At 37.4% G+C, this 26,017-nt stretch overlaps 1 long non-coding RNA gene across 1 annotated transcript; it reads left to right on the forward strand.

The window, feature by feature from the left end:
- Window positions 1–851: 851 nt before the first annotated feature.
- Window positions 852–3,480, forward strand: LOC141326441 (uncharacterized). Its single transcript, XR_012353894.1, has 4 exons — window positions 852–927; window positions 2,182–2,247; window positions 2,434–2,510; window positions 2,801–3,480. It is a non-coding gene; the product is annotated as an uncharacterized lncRNA (long non-coding RNA).
- The last annotated feature ends 22,537 nt before the right edge of the window (window positions 3,481–26,017 follow it).

Here is a 26,017-nt window from a genome sequence, read left to right on the forward strand (position 1 = left end):
GTCTATTTAAACGAGATCTCCTTCTTTCTGTGAGACGATAAAATGTTAGATTTGTTGGCTATCCGGGTTTTAATGCAGTACTGATCATATGTGTAAGGTTAGGTCATTTTTCACCCCTTCAGATATAACTGCAGGCGAGAATACACTTTTTGTCACTTAAATTTGGTACTAGAATATTAGTTCAAGTTTATTTTTGCTTGTATTTCGACAAATACATTCCCCACCTCTCCTCCTAATGTTTCAGTTCAACAGTTCATATGGAATATAAAGTTATGAGTGGACTCAATACGGATGCTGGGCGGATTCTCAATCCGAACGTGCTTGATTTTTTTTCTATCTCAGAAATCCTCCTCAGAGTGAAGCTGCGGCCTGCCAGGTTAAAGAGGACTGAACACGGTAAGAATACTTTTAAAATATGCTTTATTTGTACAGTTGCAAGTTACATTAACGTTAATAAAGTACTTAATTGCTTTGTGGAACGTCGAGTGAGCTTTTCAACTGGCGTTAACATTATCTTGAGTAATAACAGGCCTATTTGGACGGGATCTCCTTTTTTTGGGAGACAGGGTAATTTATTTGGCTATCCAGATTTTAATCCATTCCTTATACAGTATATAACGTATATATAGATATATTATGCTATGTTTTTTCATTAAAGTTTGGTTCTGGAATTTTTAGCTGTATTCTTTTTTTTTTTTTGTATATTTAGACAGATATATTCCCCACCTCTTGTAATGTTGTTTCAGATAATGTATATTAAATTAAAAATACTAAGATACTGTGTGTGTGTGTGTGTGTGTGTGTGTGTGTGTGTGTGTGTGTGTGTGTGTGTGTGTGTGTTCTGTTGCAGGTTTACAGCTCATTCAAGTGCTCCAGTCTGGTTTTTGATTCTACTTCATCCTTCGACATTCTACTTCATCTATAAAAGTAAGATTAAATAGAGTTTTAAACTGGATTCAGCCAACTAGTTTGTCAAATACTGACAGTGATCTACACTACAGCTTTAACATGGAATAAATGTGCAATGTCTTGATGGCAATGCGTTCTGTCAATTTAGGACACAAGAGCAAAAGCAGAGAATGTATAGTAGTGATTGTAAATGTTAAAGTGTTACCATATTATTTTATGTTAATAATATTCTAATTAAGATCACGTTGGAGTGGTTAAGGCTTACTGTATCATCATTTGCCATAGCCCTTCTCATGCCTGGTGTAAAAAAAGTGCTTTTGCCATGATAGAAAGCTGAAAAAGCAGATGTATTTCATGCAGACATTGATAAGAGCTATGGTTATTGATGATACAGTAAGCGTTAATCATTTCAATCATTTCATCTGTTGAGTCATATAAACATAAAATAATATAAAATGTCAACATTCACTATGAAACTTGGTATGGTAAACAACTAAAATAAAATGTGGTCTTAGTTCTAACAGATATCTGTAGATTTATTATATATACAGTGATTTCCATTAAATTGTAAGCAAGCACACCACAAATAAAGAAGAAAATCATATATGAAAATGTTACCTGCGGCAGCTCATTGATACCTGGCCACTAGTTTATACGTATTGAGCTCATTCATTTATTTGATCTCTTGCATCCTTGTTCGGCATCTCTGATAGTAAGCAATATTCATCTTAATTCATTCAAGTCTAGTTATTTATTTGTGTAGCATCCACGATATACATCGTTTAAAAGCAGATTTATAGTAAGTTATTCTGTTACCTCTATAATGACTTAATTCTTTAACACTGAGCAGTTTTACTGGGCCATATGACAATGATAAATTATCCACCATTTGAGATCTTGCTATGGTGTGTTCTCCCCTTACAAAATGATTTTGATACTCTAACCATACTTAGGTATTTGGTAGTTAGGTAACCATGGTATTTCTAATAAAATTGTGGTTATACTAATGGTAATAAATATGCCAAAAACACGGTTGCTACATGTTTACTATAATAAAAAACTGGTTAATTTTCATTTTGTGTTTTTGCAGTTATATCAGTACCACTTTAGTGAAGGAGACTGAATACTATGTAATGAATATTTGCGGCCTCTCAAGACACACAACAGAGCGATTTCTTTTAATTGAAAGAGATTTACATATCTGTTTTATTCTAAGTGTATGTAAGATGTTTTTCTGTGGTGATTAGCTTTTGTTTTCACTGTGTGCTCCAGATCGTGTCCTAAAACATGACGGAATGCAGCGTGGCTTGACATAGATTCCTATTCTCTATATTTAAGGTGAAATGTTTACAAAGCTAGTTTTACATCCTATATTTAACAGTAGTCTTTGGTTGTGGTATACTAGTTTGTCCATTTTTTTGTGTCCAAATATTTTTACAAATATTTCCCACCTTGTAATGTGGTTTTAGATCATTTATATGGAATTGAAGCATACTAAGATACTGTGTGTGTGTTCTTTTGCAGCTTTACAGCTCATTCAAGTGCTCCAGTCTGGTTTTTGATTCTACTTCATTCTTCGATATTCTACGTCATCTTTAAAAGTAAGATTAAATAGAGTTTTAAACTTGATTTAGCCAACCAGTTTGTCAAATACTGAAATGATTCTGCTTTTAATGTGTAAAAAATGTGCAGTGTCAAAAGATTCATATCAATATATTTAAGGTTAAATGTTTACAAATATACTTTTACATCCTGCATATAACAGTAATCTTTGCTATGAGATGTCATGAAATTTGTATGAAAATGTTCTTGTATGATTACAGGTGCTGTGAGAAAGTTAACATAGATACTTGTTACTTATTTCAAAGTTTTTGTCTCATTCTTGTCCTAGGGTTATCGTAGTCAGCCGGATCCAGTCTGTATCCAAACCAGATGGTGAACCTGCATCCTGAGATGACCACAACACAGCCCTGAATGTGAGCGGAGACTACTACAAGTGAACATCACGATATGACAGCCATCGGCACAGGTCCTCAGCAAAGACCACAGGAAACAGACAAGTCCTCTGCACGGACCCTTATGACAGCAATGAACATGCCAGGCCAGGAAATGTAGTTTTATCATACTTACAGTCACTGTTAATTCAGTCGTCTACTACTGGCTAAAAGGTAGCCTTGCTGGACAGACTACAACTTCTCTGACAAAACGACAGCGTGATGTATCCTGATCTTCAAGCAGTAGGAGCTGGATGCAATATTCTGAATGAATTCAGTCCACAATCGGGCTAGTGATCCAGCCTAAAATAATAATCACACCATCTTTGTTCATTTAACAAGAGGAGAGCTGACTGCTCCTGGTTTCTCCCATGGTATTTTTTATTTGTTTCAGACACCTGCTGGAGTTTAGGTTCCACTGGCTCTGACATGCTCAGCTGGGGTTTAAAAGACACTGAATATTCAGTAATAAAATTGATTTGACTGTACTGTCACTGTTGCATAATTTCAAGACTTGAACTGATCTGAGTTGAATTATGATATCACTGTTTTCTCCAAGCTGCTTTATTGCTGAATGGACTTTAATACTGTGTAATGTAGTAATTTTGCAACATTTTCACTGATATTGAAATTTGTTAAATCAAGCCGACACAAACTGACTAATGAAACTTGTGTGCTAACAAATTCCTTATAGCTGAATTTAACTAAATCATTCATTTTTCAAGGTTATTAAACTGAAATGTCTTTTTAGAGATGATGTTTTCATTAAATAAAATGTTACTGTAAAAAAAAAAATCTTCATGTAATTACCTATTTTTTATAGAGTGTTTTATTGTTATTGGCCAAGGAAAGTTTAGATATTTTCAAGGTTTGAATGATTTTGTGGTTTATTAATAAAGGGTGACATATAGAATATTTAAGGTTTTATAGAGCAATCAAGTCTATATAATGTTTGTCAGCTTTATTTTAGATATTTCCATAGCTAGTTTTGGCCAATTACCCATTTTAAATGAGGTATAGACCCACTTAATGAACGGGTCCGGATCGGATCCGGGCCGGATGAGCCATGATTTTTATGAGTCCGTTAAGAGTCCGCGGCGGATGTATGTATTAATTTGCGGGTCCAAAATGGACCCGCCGCGGAGGTAAGGTTTTAATCGCGGATGCGGAGCGGATGCAGCGCGGAGCCACGGCGGATCCGCGATCCGCCTTCGTTGCGGATCCGTCACTGCGCGCAAGTGGACGCCGATACGGGTCCGTTTCGCGGGTACGTTTCGGAAGCCGCGCTACCTCCGCGGCAGATCCGCCGCGGTGTCCTTTTGCTGTGTGGGTTGTTAATAGAGGGCTAAAAAAAAATCAGCATTGCTTGATCAACAGGACCACAGTTCAGGACATTTTTTGTTATACTGTCTCAACCGCTCTGTCTTTCTCCCTTACTGAGTGTTGGAAGCTGTTGGTGGAGAAACTGAAGGCCCTTGGGTACTTTCCCCTCCTGTTGTGGGAAAAGTACAGGCCACAAAATAAAAAGTGGACGGCCCAGCTCCAGTGCCCATTTGAGCTGCCACATGTGGTCCTGGAGAAGATATGTAACGTTAGGCGAGCTCGCTTCCGTTCAAATCGCATATGGAATCAAATAGCCACCAAGCCAGGATGCGCGGACGTAGCGAGCAGCTTTCCATATCAAAAGAGGCTTAATTATAATTTTAAGAGGTCTTACATTTGGGTACAGAAAGACGAGAATCGCGATAGGGCTGGATAAAACTAAAAGGCAATGATGTCATTGAATAAACATATGCTTCACGTTTTAAAGTTAAAATGCTGCACGGATGTCTTTTATATGAATGTATCTGAAGGGTACTGACTGTCCTCAGAAAAGTGTCGTTGGCATTTTCACTTCTTGGCTGATAAAACAGCGTTAATGCTGATTTCATTTGTGTGCACCATTACTAGGGAAACCGTAGTATTTCAGCGCTACTAGAGCGCCCCCTCGTGATTGAGAATGAATTTGCACGTCCAAATTTTCAGCTGTTTTTAGTCAGATTATTGTAAATATCGTCCAATGTTTTTATGCAGTAAACACATAGAGTTGTAAATGTGAAAAGTTAATGTGCTTTCTAAAAATCTTAACAATTATTAATAAATATAATGCATTATATGCTTGATTTATCCCTTTCAATGGTATAAAGGCTGAAATGCCATTGTATAAGATTTTTTGCTTTTGTGAAAACCTGTATCTGAATTGTAAATCATGTAATTTTATGGCTTAATATGTTACCGTACATCGTCCAACCACACTCATACTGTTCATTTTACTTGTGCAGCTCTTAAAAAAGGGTCATAAATTGCCTTAAATTGATATTTAAAAATTCTGCAGATACACTGTAAATAGTGAAATAAAATTCATTCATTGATATTTGATAATATTTGTGTATTTAAAATATTTTTGATTGACATTTATTCATTTAGTGGAGGTTGTATAGGGAAGTGTGATTGCAGAGAACCGACTGGCACATAGTTAACGAGATATTCTGCACTTTATTAATTACTATTAAGGCACTTTATTCTACTAAGAGCCAAATGAGTAAACATGCCAATGACTGGTCAACATAGGCTCAATTTTACAGGCAGTGAAATCTGTCACATACATAATTACAGTGTAAAGTTGCACTTTATTATTATCTGGTTGCTTCCTCTTTTTATTTTTCAAGGCCCTAATTGAACCACTGTTCATTCAAATATCAAACATTGTTATGCAATTGTTACTTTTTGATGTTGATTAAAAACTATGGTCAAAGGCCCATTATGACATCTTGATTAATCCCTCTGCTTTACTTAAATGTGTCAGCTTAATTTATTTTAATAACACCTGTGCTTACTTTACGACCACCTCTTTTAGATTGCTTACACATCAGACTTACTGACTAATGATCTATGAAGAAGATGTCTCCTTCCTCTTCTGTCTTTATTTCTATTCTTATATCTTTGGGCAATTTGAGTCCAGTGTTGATAAGTTATAATGAGCTTTGTTACATACATCCGGCCTTCCAGAGTCTCCGCTGGTCCCGCCCGGCCTTCCAGAGCCTCTGCTGGTTCCATCCAGTCGTCCTGAGATTCCTGTCTGCCCGGTTCTGGTCACGGAGGCCATGCATGGACCCACCCACCCTCCCTGCTGCTCCAGTCCCGCCACCTCTGTCTCCTGACAGTCCCTCTGCTCACCCACATCCCACCTTCGGTGCAGAGGACTTGCCGTGGGACTGCCAGTCTCCATCGGTGTCCAGCCTGATGCATCCCTCACCATCACGTCCAGTCTCAGAGTCCTGAACTCCACCTCGGCCCTCCGACCCTGCGGCTCCACCCCGGCTCTGTGCTCCCTCGTCTCCGTTGTCGGCAGTCGGCCCATCAGCTCCCCGGGCTCCATCGTCTCTCCGGCTCCGCCCCGGTCAGTCGTCGCCCCACGATCCTCTGTCACTCCGGCTCCGCTGCGTGCCTCCGGACCTCCATCTCCGCCGGGGTCGCCAGAGCCTTGGGTTCCGCCTTGGCCCTCCGGATCCTCGGTGTCACCTAGGACCGTCGACTCTCCGGTTCTCCCTCGGGCTCCACCGGCTCCACCTCCGTCGGTCGCCCCCATGCAGGAGCCTACCCTTCCTCCGCCATGGCTTCTCCCTCCGTCGGCTCCACCTAAGTTCATAGTTCCTGTACCCCTACATGGACCTGGCCTCCCTCCATCCCTCCCCCTGTTCCGCCTCCGCTCCACCACCCTCCAGGTTGTATAAGGTGGTTAGAGCGTCTGGAAGCCGCTCCTTGGGGGGGGCTCTGTCACGTATTGGTCGTCATGTCATCATTAACTCTTGCACCACACTTCTGGACTTCATTCCCCACAAGCCACTGCACTAATCACTGCATTCACCTGCTCCTTGTTTCTCACTGCACTGATTACCGCTCACAGCTGCACCTCATCACACTGACTGCATTTAAGCTTCTCACACACACAGCCACCTTGCGAAGTCTTATTGTTCCATCTGGTCAGTATTTCTGAGCGTTTTCTTTCCGTGTTTGTTTTCTCTGTGTTTGATTCCTGGACTCCTCCCCGTGTTTTGATTCTCGCTGCCAGCCCCGACCTTCTGCCTGTGTTTGACTACTCTTTCTGCCTGCCTCTTAGTGTTTGTTTGGTGTTTGTTTATTCTCATTAAATGCTGCAAACGACCAATACGTGACAGAAAGTGAGACTTTCCTTGATCTCTGTGATAATGATTGTTATTATGCTGATTGTATTAGAGTTGCTGATCTGGGCAAATTCCTGGAAATACTGTACATCAACAACCTCAATGTTCTGTTTTATTCCAACAGCAAACAAGGACATGTTTTAAAAGAAAAATATTAGTTTTGAGTGTCATACAAATTTAAATGTATTGCAATATTTGAAAAAGTATGTGTATTATGTAAAGCATAAAACTAAACAAATGAGACATATGGTGCATCTGAAACCCCATACAACAGTTTCCTGTGAACACCCGACAACTGGACAACATTTAGTGTTATATATGTTTTTATTTATTTAGGGATGTCATAAAGAATTACTGCAGGAACGCACATTTAAGACATGTCAGAATTACCTGGAATCCTTGTTAGTTAACACATATTAGATATTGCTGACACTTTCTAGATAATTTAATACAATGATGAAAGACTATTTGTAGCAAAGTTTGATTATTTATTATTTCCCCATATTAAGATGTTGAAAATGCAGAAGTAAACCAACAATAAAGTCATGACTGTAATGTATGGATGCCTGTTGTTGCTTTGGTAGTCGTCACATCCACTGCTGCTCTGAGCTCTGGATCGGCTGCTGTCTGTGGTGCTGAACATCATTACAAGTCAAATCAAGAATCAAGTCAGGACCATTTAGCTTCAGTTCTGTGGGTTTATAATGCTTTGTAAACCAGTGAACTGTCGTAATTTTAAGGAACTATATGCTCTTCATTAGTTTCTATGTTCATATGTTTACTTTTTTAACAAATAGATCAACTTTATATATTAGAAATAAGATTTATAGTAGGTCCAAACAGTGATTGACAACTATAAATCTTAAGGGTAGGGTCGCCTGAAATCTGAAATCTTCTAAAGCACAAATCTACCCTGCCCTTCTCAATGTCAATTTCTGCTGCTCAGTAAAGATGTTTTAGGACCGTGCTGGAGTTTCTGAACTCACTAGATGTGATGCCTGCTGATGATGATTGATTGCTTATTCTACATCATAAGATATCTACAGTCGTGGCTAAAAGTTTTGAGAATGACACAAATATTAGTTTTTACAAAGTTTGCTGCTCAACTGCTTTTAGATCTTTGTTTCAGTTGTTTCTGTGATGTACTGAAATTTTTTACTTTTTTAGGACCTCTGCAATTCGACTGGGCATGCTCTCAATCAACTTCTGGGCCAAATCCTGACTGATAGCAACCCATTCTTTCATAATCACTTCTTGGAGTTTGTCAGAATTAGTGGGTTTTTGTTTGTCCACCAGCCTCTTGAGGATTGACCACAAGTTCTCAATGGGATTAAGAACTGGGGAGTTTCCAGGCAAATTTCAATGTTTTGGTCCCTGCGCCACTTAGTTATCACTTTTGCCTTATGGCACGGTGCTCCATCGTGCTGGAAAATCCCTTGTTCTTCACCAAACTGTTGTTGAATTGTTGGAAGAAATTGCTGTTGGAGGGTGTTTTGGTACCATTCTTTATTCATGGCTGTGTTTTGGGGCAAAATTGTGAGTGAGCCCACTCCCTTGGATGAGAAGTGATGTTTTATCAACAAATTTCAGGAGGAGCTCGCGCAGATAATTAACACAGCCAATTCACCATCAGCAATCACACTCCCTATCCAATCACTACAGTCCCTTTAAATAACCAAGCAGTCCTACCTTCACTTATCTCTGATTTCAGCATTCCTCCCACCCCCCCTTTTTATTTTTCTCTTCACCTCCAGCTAGGGGGAGCGCTATTGGGTTCGGGCCAAATGCCGAGCTCGGACCCCTCTCCCTGGGCAGGGGGAGTGCCCCGGGCTCGGGAATGACTACCGAGCTCGACGCCCTCCCCCGGACAGCACGCCAATCACGCTTAACTTTTACACTGTTTATTATATGTAAGAGCGAACTCGGGAAGCAACCCCACACATGAATGGTCTCAGGATGCTTTACTGTTGGCATGACACAGGACTGATGGTAGCGCTCACCTTTTCTTCTCCGGACAAGCCTTTTTCCAGATGCCCCAAACAATCAGAAAGAGGCTTCATCTGAGAATATGACTTTGCCCCAGTCCTCAGCAGTCCATTTGCCATACTTTTTGCAGAAGATCTACCTGTCCCTGAGGTTTTTTTTTGGAGAGAAGTGGCTTCTTTGCTGCCCTTCTTGACACCAGGCCATCTTCCAAAGGTCTTGGCCTCACTGTGCGTTCAGATGCGCTCACACCTGCCTGCTGCCATTCCTGAGCAAGCTCTGCACTGGTGGCACTCCGATCCCGCAGCTGAATCCTCTTTAGGAGACAATCCTGGCTCTCTTGGATGCCCTGAAGCCTTTTTAACAATGCAGTGGAATGTTTTTTTTTTAAAGATTTTTTTTAAGTTAATTTTCATGGCAAAAAAGGACTATGCAATTTCTTCTGATCACTCTTCATAACATTCTGGAGTATATACAAATTGCTATTAAAAAAACTTAAGCAGCAACTTTTCCAATTTCCAATATTTATGTAATTATCAAAATTTTTGGCCACGACTGTAGATCCCATCAGGTCATGAGTACTATACAAACTGACAACTTTTATTATGCCTTTGAGGCCTGTTGACAGCTTATGTTCAAGTTTTACTGGTATTAATGGCAGCATTGCCTCTTAGCGTTCTGAATGATTAGTTCTTTAGACATGGGGATGAAGTTGCTTTAAAACAGCACCAGCAAAAATAATGGCTATGAATGTGTCAGAAAAAGATAAACAAAATAATATTTTTTTTAATAAACTGTATTTTCTAAGTCAGTGTCAGCCAGTGCTGACTCACCATCTCCACAGAACAGTGACGTGCCTTTAGAGAGAAATGTACCTTTGATACAGATAAACCAGATTGAAGTTGTGAACATTTCGATTTCCTACCTGATAATAAACTGTAATTATCGCCAGAGACGAATCTGTCCATCATGGACAATTAACCGACTAATAAAACTGCTTTGTGACTAACATTCAGTTGATTATTAATGGGGCAGACCTAGTCGGGTGAAAGTGACTGAGTTTATTTTGTAAATGTCAGCATTACATCAAAGCAAGATGGACCACATTTATCTGAACTTTTCACAATTAGTTGTGGCAGCTGTAAAACAGTAAGAACCATTTTCAAAAAACTTCCACATTATTTATTTATATATTTAATATATTTACTCAGTTTTAACAGTGGCCATTTACATTGAATAATGAAATGAGACATGACTCTTTAAATGTGGTTTAATTTAGAGGACTAAAATGAGAGTATGAATGGCATTTTAAAAGCAGAAAAAAAGAAAAGGAGGGAAAAAATTTAAGAAAATGTACAGGCAAAATATTTTAGCTTTGAGAATGAAAACCAACCTGTTTGTTCCTCAGCATCTTAAAGTTTTCAAGTTTCATCATCTTCATAACTTCATTCTCCACTTTAATAAATTATATCTTTATGTGCCACATGGATCACAAAGAGTTTTTCTGTGGGTTTGGACACTCTGTCCCGTTTAAATGAGAATAATTAACAGAAAGACACTAAATCTCTGGGTGCATCTCAGTGCACTAAGGGAGTCAGTCAGAGTGATGTTAGAGGCCTTGAATCACTACAAACACATGGTCCATATTTATTAACCATAAATAATAATAATTATAATAACAACAAGAAAAAACATGATTTAGCATACAATAACGTTTAGTATTACATTAAATAGATTCAACTTTTAAAAAATGCTATCTTTTGACTAAATATCTTCTCTTTGCATTTACACCATTTTGAGCAGCAGGTATCATCAACTTGCGGTGATTCAAAGCAGTGAATCATTAACTCGAAACATGGAAAAGATTTGTTTCTATACTGTAAAGTATATTGAGCGCATTGTAAACGTGATTTAAACATTTTAGGTAATTAAAAGCAAACATTTCTTCAGCTGAAACACAGGCGCAGGAGCGCGGCGCAGCCTTTTGATGTCACATCACCGGATCAAAATAAAAGTCTTGTTCACACACTTCCGCGTCTACAATCCGAAAAGTGAGACTGTGTTCTGGGTTGACTTTTCCAATTAAAAACAAATTATATGCAAATCTGTAAAATATTATTATTGCTATTTCTTGTGCTTTCATAAATGTGTATGTTTAAAGAAAATTTCTTTTTTTGTTTTTAGGAAAGATTTTAATGTGTATGTAAACTCTTTTAATGGTGTGATTCTAATAAGCTAATATAGTATCTTTGGATTAATATGTGTACCTCTCATTGTCTTTTGTTCTTATTCTGTCTTTGCATTTGTATTTGTTGTTCTTTTGTTGCACAATAAAAATAAAAAAAAATCAACAAAAAAGTGAAAATGTCCATATATATTTCTATCAAGAAAACACATACAAAAAAAAAAAAAAAAAAAACATGTCAGAGGTATTCAGAGTTGCTGTCTAATTGAGTGCTGAAAGTACTCTATTTCCTATTTATGTAATACACCCATTTAAGTCATGCATAAATTAATTACATAAATACATTAATCCTATTTCCATGTCCCAGCAGGCACACAAGGCCTCTAGACATTTGGTATAATTTTGGTTACAATGTAGTGCAAACAAAATCCTTTGTCAGTTATATATCTAATGTCAGTTTTGATGTTTTTAGGTTGTGTTGTAAAGTAAGCAAATTCCAACATCCATTTGACGTCAAATACTGACATTTGGTCACGAATTACAGTAACCAAGTTCCAACATTTTCTAAACAGCATAATAAGAAACAAAACCCAACAAATTCGCAAAATAATATATCATACAAGACCTTGAGGTGGTGATAAACATGCAAGTAGAAAATATGACACAGTAGGGGGAGAATGGGGTAAGATGAGCCATTTTTTACTGCAAAAAAAGCAGAAGTACAATGAAAGTATCTAAAGTAATTTTCAGGATGTTTCCAATCACTTTGAATAATCAAAATGCATCTAAAACAAAGGGTTCTCTGTGTCCCTGTGGCTCAAAACAAACCAAATTTAGAATTTCAGTCTTTGTTTGCATTTCTGAAACAATATGTTGAGTTTTCATGTGGACATCAAGGCAATATTTTTGTTTAAAGCACCTTGGACATTGAGAACACATGAAAGTTTTTTTTCTCCACTGTGAACGTTTGTGTGTTTGTTAAGGTTTGATTTATGATTGAAGCTCTTTCCACATAGTTTGCAGGTGTAAGGCTTTTCTCCAGTGTGAATCATCATGTGGGCATTAAGGCATTGTTTATGTGCAAAACTCCTTTCACATTGAGAGCATACGTAAGACTTCTCTCCAGTGTGAGATTTCATGTGGTATTGAAGTTGGCATTTTTGACGGAAACTCTTTCCACACTGTTGGCAGGTGAAAGGTCTTTCTCCAGAGTGGATTCTCATATGAACATTAAGGCATCCTCTTTCAATAAACCTCTTTCCACACTGTTGACAGACAAAGGGTCTCTTTCCAGTGTGAACTCTCATATGGATAGTAAGGATTCCTTTTCGAAAGAAACTCTTTCCACACTGTTGACAGGTGAAAGGTCTTTCTCCAGTATGAACTCTCATGTGGACTTTAAGGTTTTCCTTTCTGTTGTAAGTTTTTCCACACTGTTGGCAGGTAAAAACACTACTTTTTATTGTCGTCTTTTGTGCTTTTGTTTCCGTATGCGAGCAACTATATGATTTTTCTCCAGCCATGAAATCATGTTTCTCAAGCTGGAGATCATCTTCCTTTTCATTGAGTTCTTGACTCTCCTCTTTCAGTGTCATCAGGTCTAATGCAACAAAAGACAAATCCAAATTAACACCATTTTTAATTACTCAAAGCACAAACATCAAACCCAGCAACATTGAGATCTTAAACACAATAAACTATTAAAGGAGGAGTTAAATGTAATCTCAAAACCTATTCTCATCTCCCCCTACAGTGGAAGCATTTCGTATTAAAGACATGGATTTTTGTTTTTACATACTTCCTAATAATTTGTTTTTATTAGATTTAAATCATATTAAGAATTAGATAACATATCATATGATGTTCAGTTATAGGTTACTTGTGTGTTAACAAACCCTGCCTACTTAAAATTTCGTATTATCTTATTATTTTATCTAATTATTAACTAACAGCTGAAGAGAAATTTAACAGAATTAAATGTAAAATAAAAAAGCATAGTCTTCACTGTAAGAATTAAACTTGATTTGTTTAATATTACAGCTACAAAGGCTTTTGTCTTTTGTAGTTTGGTTATCATTACAGACGGCAGAGGGAATAGTGGGAGCTGTTGACGTTTTAAGAGCTGCATGGATCCAATATACTGTTACACACGTATTTTCATTCTCAGCTGTTTGTGTTCACTTAAGACATAACTGACGAGGGTTTATGTGAATAATCATTATCAATAATCAAGTGCAGCATTTTGACACAGTTTTGCATGTATATGACCATTTAGGTATGCAGTATAAGCTGAAATTGTATTTCAATTAATTGCCCAAATTTCTTGCAAGAAGTAAATAACTAAAAGCTTTCTGCCTCTTGACTTATTGGAACAGAAATTGGCACAACAGATACTGCTGCATAATTAAGTGATTAAAGTGAATGCTTTTAATTTTAGAAGCAGATATTGGGTTTAATGTTACAGAACAGAAATGTTCAGGCTTATTCTGTATTACTGTTACAACCTAAAAGCATAATACCATAATAACAGGATTTTATTATTTGTCTGGTCATGTGATCTCAACATGTCTGTCCAAAAACTACTTTAATTACGACACTCTTAAACATTCTCACAAATATCATTCATTTCTGTAGAGCTAGACATTTCAAGGATAAAATCAGTTCAGCTTTGACAATAAAAATACCAACCTGTTTGTTCCTCAGTTTCTTCATGTTTGACTCTGAATGCTTCTTCAATCTTCATGTCTTCACTCTCCTCTTTAATAAACACCATCTTTATAATAGTGTGTCACACGGATCTCAGTTGATTCAGGAGGGTTTTTCTGTCTTTGGACACTTTTGTCCTGTTTAAGATTAGAATAATTAACAGAAAGTAAATTACTCTCAAAATTAAATGCTAACTAAATCTCTATTTTTTCATTTATTCAGTTTTGGCATTCAATTATTAAGTTGGCTTGGGAAAGCCAACTTACTGAAATCCTATTTAAACTTATTATTATTCTTCTTCTTCTTCTTATTTTTCTGGCCGAAAAAATTTTGGACTCCTACTCCTCCTAGACCGTTCAAGCTACATACTCCAAACTCGGGTCAGATCTTCATACTGTTCAGACTTAGTGTGCTATATCTTTTCAGACTGGTTTGAGTTATGGTTTTCTTAAAAATTAATATTAAAAATCATAAAAAGGTCCCATAGACTTTCATTGACCAAAAGTCCATGTCTGTTTGAACTATGTTTAATGTAAACTGCTAGAAGCCATTGATACTCAATTAAGCTTTAAGCTATCTATCTATCTATCTATCTATCTATCTATCTATCTATCTATCTATCTATCTATCTATCTTCAAACCTTATCTATCTATCTATCTATCTATCTATCTATCTATCTATCTATCTATCTATCTTCAAACCTTATCTATCTATCTATCTATCTATCTATCTATCTATCTATCTATCTATCTTCAAACCTTATCTATCTATCTATCTATCTATCTATCTATCTATCTATCTATCTATCTATCTTCAAACCTTATCTATCTATCTATCTATCTATCTATCTTCAAAGCTTATCTATCTATCTATCTATCTATCTATCTATCTATCTATCTATCTATCTTCAAACCTTATCTATCTATCTATCTATCTATCTATCTATCTATCTATCTATCTATCTATCTATCTATCTATCTATCTATCTATCTATCTATCTATCTATCTAACTAGTCATGCCAGAATCATGCTAGCGACTTGCTAGTCGTGCTAAAATCATGCTAGCGACTTGCTAGTCATGTTAAAAATCATGCTAGCGACTTGCTAGTCTAGCTAAAATCATGCTAGCGACTTGCTAGTCATGCTAAAATAATGCTAAAATAATGCTAGCGCCTTGCTAGTCGTTCTGAAATCATGCTAGCGACTTACTAGTCATGGTAAAGTAATGCTAGCGACTTGCTAGTCATGCTAGAATCATGCTAGCGACTTGATAGTCGTGCTAAAATCATGCTAGCAACTTGCTAGTCATGCTAAAATCATGCTAGCGACTTGCTAGTCATGCTAAAATAATGGTAAAATCATGCTAGCAACTTGCTAGTCATGCTAAAATCATGCTAGCGACTTGCTAGTCATGCTAAAATCAGGCTAGCGACTTGCTAGTCATGCTAAAATCATGCTAGCGACTTGCTAGTCTTGCTAAAATCATGCTAGCGACTTGCTAGTCATGCTAAAATCATGCTAGCGACTTGGTAGTCATGCTAGAATCATGCTAGCGACTTGCTAGTCGTGCTAAAATAATGTTAAAATCATGCTAGCGACTTGCTAGTCATGCTAAAATCATGCTAGCGACTTGCTAGTCGTGCTAAAATCATGCTAGCGACTTGCTAGTCATGCTAAAATAATGCTAAAATCATGCTAGCGACTTGCTAGTCATGCTAAAATAATGCTAAAATCATGCTAGCGACTTGCTAGTCATGCTAAAATAATGATAAAATGATGCTAGCGACTTGCTAGTCGTGCTAAAATCATGCTAGCGACTTGCTAGTCATGCTAAAATCAGGTTAGCGACTTGCTAGTCATGTTTAAAATCATGCTAGCGACTTGCTAGTCTTGCTAAAATGATGCTAGCGACTTGCTAGTCATGCTAAAATCATGCTAGCGACTTGCTAGTCATGCTAGAATCATGCTAGTGACTTTGCTAGTCATGCTAAAATAATGCTAAAATCATGCTAGCGACTTGCTAGTCTTGCTAAAATCATGTTAGCGACTTGCTAGTCATGCTAAAATCATGCTAGCGACTTGCTAGTCATGTTAAAATAATGCTAAAATCATGCTAGCGACTTGCTAGTCATGCTAAAATAATGCTAAAATCATGCTAGCGACTTGCTAGTCTTGCTAAAATCATGTTAGCGACTTGCTAGTCTTGCTAAAATCATGTTAGCGACTTGCTAGTCATGCTAAAATAATGCTAAAATCATGCTAGCGACTTGCTAGTTGTGCTAAAATCATGCTAGCGACTTGCTAGTCGTGTAAAATCATGCTAGCGACTTGCTAGTCGTGCTAAAATCATGCTAGCGACTTGCTAGTCATGCTAAAATCATGCTAGCGACTTGTTAGTCATGGTAAAATCATGCTAGCGACTTGCTAGTCATGTTAAAAATCATGTTAGCGACTTGCTAGTCTTGCTTAAATAATGCTAGCGACTTGCTAGTCTTGCTAAAATCATGCTAGTGACTTGCTAGTCATGCTAATATCATGCTAACAACTTGCTAATCATGCTAGAATCATGCTAACGACTTTGCTAGTCATGCTAAAATCATGCTAGCGACTTGCTAGTCATGCTAAAATCATGCTAGCGACTTGCTAGTCGTGCTAAAATCATGCTAGCGACTTGCTAGTCATGCTAGAATAATGCTAGCGACTTGCTAGTCGTGCTAAAATAATGGTAAAATCATGCTAGCGACTTGCTAGTCATGGTAAAGTAATGCTAGCGACTTGCTAGTCATGCTAGAATCATGCTAGCGACTTGATAGTCGTGCTAAAATCATGCTAGCAACTTGCTAGTCATGCTAAAATCATGCTAGCGACTTGCTAGTCATGCTAAAATAATGCTAAAATCATGCTAGCAACTTGCTAGTCATGCTAAAATCATGCTAGCGACTTGCTAGTCATGCTAAAATCAGGCTAGCGACTTGCTAGTCATGCTAAAATCATGCTAGCGACTTGCTAGTCTTGCTAAAATCATGCTAGCGACTTGCTAGTCATGCTAAAATCATGCTAGCGACTTGGTAGTCATGCTAGAATCATGCTAGCGACTTGCTAGTCGTGCTAAAATAATGTTAAAATCATGCTAGCGACTTGCTAGTCATGCTAAAATCATGCTAGCGACTTGCTAGTCGTGCTAAAATCATGCTAGCGACTTGCTAGTCATGCTAAAATAATGCTAAAATCATGCTAGCGACTTGCTAGTCATGCTAAAATAATGTTAAAATCATGCTAGCGACTTGCTAGTCATGCTAAAATAATGATAAAATGATGCTAGCGACTTGCTAGTCGTGCTAAAATCATGCTAGCGACTTGCTAGTCATGCTAAAATCAGGTTAGCGACTTGCTAGTCATGTTTAAAATCATGCTAGCGACTTGCTAGTCTTGCTAAAATGATGCTAGCGACTTGCTAGTCATGCTAAAATCATGCTAGCGACTTGCTAGTCATGCTAGAATCATGCTAGTGACTTTGCTAGTCATGCTAAAATAATGCTAAAATCATGCTAGCGACTTGCTAGTCTTGCTAAAATCATGTTAGCGACTTGCTAGTCATGCTAAAATCATGCTAGCGACTTGCTAGTCATGTTAAAATAATGCTAAAATCATGCTAGCGACTTGCTAGTCATGCTAAAATAATGCTAAAATCATGCTAGCGACTTGCTAGTCTTGCTAAAATCATGTTAGCGACTTGCTAGTCTTGCTAAAATCATGTTTGCGACTTGCTAGTCATGCTAAAATAATGCTAAAATCATGCTAGCGACTTGCTAGTTGTGCTAAAATCATGCTAGCGACTTGCTAGTCGTGTAAAATCATGCTAGCGACTTGCTAGTCGTGCTAAAATCATGCTAGCGACTTGCTAGTCATGCTAAAATCATGCTAGCGACTTGTTAGTCATGGTAAAATCATGCTAGCGACTTGCTAGTCATGTTAAAAATCATGTTAGCGACTTGCTAGTCTTGCTTAAATAATGCTAGCGACTTGCTAGTCTTGCTAAAATCATGCTAGCGACTTGCTAGTCATGCTAATATCATGCTAACAACTTGCTAATCATGCTAGAATCATGCTAACGACTTTGCTAGTCATGCTAAAATCATGCTAGCGACTTGCTAGTCATGCTAAAATCATGCTAGCGACTTGCTAGTCGTGCTAAAATCATGCTAGCGACTTGCTAGTCATGCTAGAATAATGCTAGCGACTTGCTAGTCGTGCTAAAATAATGGTAAAATCATGCTAGCGACTTGCTAGTCATGCTAAAATCATGCTAGCGACTTGCTAGTCATGCTAAAATGCTAAAATCATGCTAGCGACTTGCTAGTTGTGCTAAAATCATGCTAGCGACTTGCTAGTTGTGCTAAAATCATGCTAGCGACTTGCTAGTCGTGCTAAAATAATGGTAAAATCATGCTAGCGACTTGCTAGTCATGCTAAAATCATGCTAGCGACTTGCTAGTCATGCTAAAATAATGCTAAAATCATGCTAGCGACTTGCTAGTTGTGCTAAAATCATGCTAGTGACTTGCTAGTTGTGCTAAAATCATGCTAGCGACTTGCTAGTCGTGCTAAAATCATGCTAGCGACTTGTTAGTCATGGTAAAATCATGCTAGCGACTTGCTAGTCATGCTAAAAATCATGTTAGCGACTTGCTAGTCTTGCTTAAATAATGCTAGCGACTTGCTAGTCTTGCTAAAATAATGCTAGTGACTTGCTAGTCATGCTAATATCATGCTAACGACTTGCTAGTCATGCTAGAATAATGCTAGCGACTTTGCTAGTCTTGCTTAAATAATGCTAGCGACTTGCTAGTCTTGCTAAAATAATGCTAGTGACTTGCTAGTCATGCTAATATCATGCTAACGACTTGCTAGTCATGCTAGAATAATGCTAACGACTTTGCTAGTCATGCTGAAATAATGCTAAAATCATGCTAGCGACTTGCTAGTCATGCTAAAATCATGCTAGCGAATTGGTAGTCATGCTAAAATCATGCTAGCGACTTGCTAGTTGTGCTAAAATCATGCTAGCGACTTGCTAGTCGTGTTAAAATCATGCTAGCGACTTTGCTAGTCGTGCTAAAATCATGCTAGCGACTTGCTAGTCATGCTAAAATCATGCTAGCGACTTGTTAGTCATGGTAAAATCATGCTAGCGACTTGCTAGTCATGTTAAAAATCATGTTAGCGACTTGCTAGTCTTGCTTAAATAATGCTAGCGACTTGCTAGTCTTGCTAAAATAATGCTAGTGACTTGCTAGTCATGCTAATATCATGCTAACAACTTGCTAGTCATGCTAGAATCATGCTAGCGACTTTGTTAGTCATGCTAAAATCATGCTAGCGACTTGCTAGTCATGCTAAAATCATGCTAGCGACTTGCTAGTCGTGCTAAAATCATGCTAGCGACTTGCTAGTCATGCTAGAATAATGCTAGCGACTTGCTAGTCGTGCTAAAATAATGGTAAAATCATGCTAGCGACTTGCTAGTCATGCTAAAATCATGCTAGCGACTTGCTAGTCATGCTAAAATAATGCTAAAATCATGCTAGCGACTTGCTAGTCGTGCTAAAATCATGCTAGCGACTTGTTAGTCATGGTAAAATCATGCTAGCGACTTGCTAGTCATGCTAAAAATCATGTTAGCGACTTGCTAGTCTTGCTTAAATAATGCTAGCGACTTGCTAGTCTTGCTAAAATAATGCTAGTGACTTGCTAGTCATGCTAATATCATGCTAACGACTTGCTAGTCATGCTAGAATAATGCTAGCGACTTTGCTAGTCATGCTGAAATAATGCTAAAATCATGCTAGCGACTTGCTAGTCATGCTAAAATCATGCTAGCGAATTGGTAGTCATGCTAAAATCATATTAGCGACTTGCTAGTCATGCTAAAATCATGCTAGCGACTTGTTAATCATGGTAAAATCATGCTAGCGACTTGCTAGTCATGCTAAAATTATGCTAAAATCATGCTAGCGACTTGCTAGTCGTGCTAAAATCATGCTAGCGACTTGCTAGTCGTGCTAAAATCATGCTAGCGACTTGCTAGTGGTGCTAAAATCATGCTAGCGACTTGCTAGTCATGTTAAAAATCATGTTAACAACTTGCTAGTCTTGCTTAAATAATGCTAGCAACCGCATAGCAACACCTTAGCAACCACCCTGGGTACCTTAGCAACCGCATAGCAACACCTTAGCATCTATTCACATTCAAACTATTTATATCTTCTAACTATTTATATCTATAAATCTATCTATCTATTTTCAAACTATTTATATCTATCTAGCCTATCTATCTTCAAACTTTATTAATCAAACTAAAACTATTTCAAACTGAAAACCTTTAAACTTTCTTTAAACTAAAAGCTTTTAAAACTACTTAAAACTTACTGGCTAGGCTTTCTCAAGCCAACTTAAAGTTTGCTAACAAACTTTTTATCTAGTTCATACATAACATTTCATAGATTACACTTTCATGAAAACATTCGCAGTTTGTGAAAGTTATCATTATACGTGTTTGTTTCACTGAATGAGTCGATTCAAACGATTCGAATCACTGAATCATTTCTCCACTGATTTGGTTCAAATGATTCGGATTTTGTCTCACTTTCTACTTGAACCATGGACTGATTCACATTTAAGGAGCAAAATGAGTCGCACATTTTCTGTTATTAATATGAGGGTGCACTTTACTCGCAAAAACAACAAAGAAATTCAATGTTATATTTAAGATTGACTCGTTTATTTTGTATACCTTGTAAAAACGTTTAAATTGACACCAATTTGCATTGCTTAAAAAACTTAAAACCACAAACCTTTCTTCAGCAGAATCCCAACAAATGCAGGGCTAGGGTCGCCGCTTTATGACGTCACGTCACCAAAATAAAAGTCCCGTTTATACACTGATGTGTTTTATCTGCATTTCCACAATTATTAGCATGATAAATCTAGAAACAATTTCCGTTTGTTAAATTAATGTACATTTACAACACTATACTTTGTGTTTTCTTACACTGACATTCATACCTAAAATAACTGCTGCAAGTGTTTCTATACAAAGGCTGAGGGAGTGACTGTAAATCTGACATTCAGTCTTTTGACTAATCAACCTCTTGTTATTTATTTACTTTTTCCCATTATTTAGAAAGTCGACACTATCATGGATTTTTTTTCTTTTGCTATAGTGGCGAATGAGAACACAAAAATGCAAAAATATTTGCTGCAGTTTACTTTACAAAATCGACAATAATGATCTTACTTTCTTCTTTTTGTAATATTGACGCCTGTACTACAGTAAATTCCTTTTTGTTATTTAATAATTTGTCTATTTTTGTAAATGTTTTAGGTTTGGTTAAATGTAACTCTTTGACAGAAAGGACAACATATTTAATAGGTAATTATATAAAAAATGCATTTAAAGCTAGAAAATGTGCCTGTCATTATCACAAATTAATCTAACAATGCTTTTTTCTTTTATTTAAGAATTCCATGTCAATGAATGTACCTTTTTCTTCAGGGCCTTCCACATTACCTCAGTAAAGATCCATCAGATTTATTCAAGTCAGCAGAGGTGGACTTACAGGTTAATATTATACCTTTACTTAAAATAATGGTCTGTGTATATATGTTTAACCATGACCCTGTCTGTGAAATTTAGAAATTGAAAATTAGAAATCTAATTATGAGATAACAAATGCCACATTTTTTTAAGTTTAATTTCACTGTTAAAATAGTCAATATTAAATATATCAAGGTTATATTTTCATAGAATCTTCTTTACATTATGTAAAATGATTAAATGTAGAATACAGTAAATTGCAAGCAGGGTCTTAAGATACTTGTCCTCCCTACGTAATTTTCTGCAAAAAAAATTGGGTTGTACAATATTTCAATAAAATAACTGACATTCTGATTAAATATTTTGATAATACAATTACTGTAGGAAACCGACATTGAAGACCATGTGACTGCAGGAATGGATCTGGATGGATCATTCTCATAATGACTGATGGAGATGATGCCTTTGACTTTACTGTGGTGCTGGAGGAACAGATTGTCCTGAGAGATGTCAAAGGCCTCCCCCATGCTGTAGCTCTACTAGTCGGGCTGATTCTTGTGCTTAATATTGATTTCCCCCCAAAAACTACATTGCACATTGAGGTCATTCAAAAGATTTGCATTGGAGATGACCTTGGAGGTAATCCGTGTTCTGTAAAGGTGCATAGACTGAAAAATAGACTCATTCACAAAACTGTGTAGTGTAGTGCTTACTGAAAACTATATGATGTGCACCTTTTTGTTTAGCATGATTTGCCTTTAGAATTTATGGTTATTGTGTTTTAAAACATTTTTTTTTTAATTCATTTTGTTACTAGACATTGGTTACCGCAGTACCAGTTGGATCTTGTTGGATTTTAGACACTTTTATACTGTTTATACAGAATTATTGTATATTACTGTTTTTTGTGCAATAATATTGTTTATGCAGTACATTACTGTGTTTTATACTGTATTGTTTTTGCAGTACATTACTCTGTATTTTATGCAGTATTATTGTTTTTATGTATCACTGTTTGCTTCATACAGGAGGTAACTGGTCTGGACCAGTATGGAGATAACAAAGAAATCCCAGTCATTTTCTACTGTTTCCATTTATTATTAGTTGCTCATTTCTGAATGAATTATCAGCAGCAGATTTACCAGCTTTGGCTTTTTATATGAATGCTGATATTTCTAAGTTTTGACATTTCTACAGATTGTCGCAGTTTCTGTTGTTTTTTTGGTTGGGATTTTATCAGTTTGATAAAGCGTTTTTTTAACTGGTCTTGCTTCCTTTTTGATCCCTCAGTTCATTTGGTTACTTCTCATCTTCTATCAACAGTTCCTTTACTGATGTGTCAAGCTGTAAAATATTGGTGAATAATTAATAGACATAGAAATATCCACAATAAAGGTCATTTTTAATTGTAAAAGAAAGTGTGGAATAACAGTTTTTTTAATGATATGCCCATGTTCACAGTTGTGTTTTTCAATCACACAACTCACTGTCTTCAGTACAACAAACTTTAGGTCTGGAGGAGAAAGTGGAATACGTACATTAGTCTCTGTGTGGCGTGTTTAAGGAATTGAGTATTTGTAAGAAGCCAGATCTGCTTTGCTGTAGCAGTTGAAGTCATTTGTTTCTTCACTTTTGAAATTAAAATATAAATGTTTTTTTAAATGTTTCATATCATGTTAAATGCATGCTTGAGGACTCAGATGCCCCAAATTTTTGAAAGGTGGTTGTTTTGGAAGTGGCAGGAAAAAAAAATGCTGGAATCCTCTTCAGAAGTGTGTTTAGCATAACATTCACATGCTTTACATTTTCAGTCATTCCTTCAATTTGTCTCAGGTTTCCTTTCAGCAACACGTGGAGGGTAGGTTTTAGTCAACACTCAACTGCCTATAAGACACATTTAGTTCTAACAAGCTAAAATAAAATTTAGCATGAAGGTTTGTGAGAGACAGAAAAGTGGCAACTACTCAACCTGTATCTTTAGCTTCTCCCTTGCTGACAAAGGTCTAAATAAATGTCTTAGTAAATAAGTCAGTAAAAAAAATCCGAAAAATACGAAATTAATTAAATATTAAATGAACATGGAAAGAAACAATTATGGATATAAATATTGTCATAAATACATAAATGAAAGAATGAATGCATGGATTTTGAAAAAAAAGCATAAATAAGTAATTAAAAGTATAAATAACACCATTTGTAAATATTTGTAAATTAATATTTTTTTATAATTTTATTCTTTATATATACTTTAATATGTATTTCACCAAGAAAAAATATGACATAACCATTGACATAAGTTTTACCCTGTAGATATCTATGCACTATTTGGATTGTAGACACAGAAGCGCGTGAACAGGACTTTTATTTTGATCTGGTGGTGTGACGTCATAAGGCTGCTCCGCGCTCCTGCATCAGTGTTTCAGCTGAAGAAAGGTTTGTAGTCTTAATCGTTTAAAGTTTTTAAATTCATACACGTTCAAGCTATTATATATGATTTACAGGCGATTTAAACTTTATACTTATTTTGTGTAATATTGTAATATCTAATGTAATAATGGACGTTATTTTGTGAGTAAAGCGCATCCACAGATCAGTCTGATTTCTCTCTCTGTTAGTGATTCAGATCAGAAACACGAATAACAAACTCCGAGTCAATTGAATCGGTTGATTCACAAAATGATTCACTGTTTCGAATCGCCGCTTGCTGAGAGACCTGCTGCTCAAAACAGTGTAAAAACAACGAGAACAAACTCAAACATGAGTAATGACAACTTTGACAAACAATTGAAAATGTTTTTGTTGTACTGACAACCTTTAAATACAATAGCTATTTTTAAAAGTGTGTAATCGATTAAATATAATATACTTATCATTAAATATTAATCAAAACGGAATATAAATGTCACGAGGTGACGAAATATTTAATTTTTTTTATTTTAGTTTGTTAGGCGGAACTAACGTTCGCCGCGATTGCCTCCCGTCGGACCCATAAAAACGGAACACCGGGCTAGTTCCGGGTGAGCGCAAAATCCCTGCGAATGGGATGATTAGCTGAAATCGTCGGCAGCTGTGGATGAGGGAGTTGAAGCCCTGTGATTGGGACATGTTGCCAACAAGGGAGGATAAGAGGAGAGAGTACAGACCAAGGGAGGAGGAGGGGGAAAAGATTCTTTTTCTTCTGGAGGGCGTTTCCGGGGGGACTGTGGATCCCGGAGGCAGCATGAGGGGATAGGAGGAGAGGAAGTGGGGCTGAGAGACGGGTGCGGGACTATGAGTGTGGGAGGAGGAGCACATTAATGCAACTGGAGGAAGGAAGCCGCTGTACAGTAAGATTGTTTGTGAGAGACTGTGAGAAGATCACTCAATCTCCATCTTCTCTTCTTGTCTATGGGACTCCTCAACGTGAGTGCCAGGTCTGAGAATGGGCAACGGCCATTTATATGTATTTTCCACTGAGTGTTGAATTGCTGGGATGAAGTAATGTGATGCACCGTCTTGATGTGTGAAGTGTGAACTTAAACCTGCTGGATGTCCATACTTACCTGAGTTTTCTATCACGTTCCAAGATGTAAGAAGAGGCTAACATTGTTGTACTCCACAGATATTGGAATGTTTTATTTGACAGCCCTTCAGGAGGATTGCATACCGGAAGACTCCCTGACTGCTTTGCAGTAAAATCCCCCAGCCGTAAGTTCTCTGTCTGTCTGTGTAGAAGAAGAGGATTACGTGCCTGTATACTCACCTGTCTGCTTTGCAGTAAACTCCCGCAGTAAGCCTTGTGTCAGCAGCCCCTCGAGAGGATTTTGTACCTGAATACTCACCGACTGCTTTGCAGTAAGTTCCTCCAGCCGTAAGTTCTCTGTCTGTCAGTGTTGAAGAAGAGGATTACGTGTCTGTATATTTACCCGGCTGCTTTGCAGCGAAGCTCTCCAGCCTGAAGCCCTCCAGCCACAAGTCTCTGCCTGTCACCTGGAGAAGAGGAATACGTGCCCGTATACTCACCGACTGTTTTGCAGTAAAATCCCCCAGCCGTAAGTTCTCTGTCTGTCACCTGCTGAAGAAGAGGATTACGTGCCTGTATACTCACCTGTCTGCTTTACAGTGAACTTCTTCTGCCGAAAGCCTTGTGTCCGCCAGCCCCTCGAGAGGATCTTGTATCCGAAGACACACTGACTGCTCTGCGGTGAAGCCCTCCAGCCGTGAGCTCTCTGTTGGTCACCTGCTGACGAAGAGGAGTACGTACCCGAAATATACATCTGAAATGTCCGGCAGCAGCCTCCGTTCAGTTGTGAGCCCGTAGGACGGAACGTCCCTGTCCAGAAGACCCATTATTTTAAACTTTTTATCCATTTTTATACTCAATAAAAACCGTGACTTAAAGACTTGTCCGTCGTCCTTGCCTGACCTCTGTCTGACTCC

This window comes from Garra rufa, chromosome 1, assembly GCF_049309525.1.
Source record: "Garra rufa chromosome 1, GarRuf1.0, whole genome shotgun sequence".
NCBI lineage: Eukaryota > Metazoa > Chordata > Actinopteri > Cypriniformes > Cyprinidae > Garra > Garra rufa.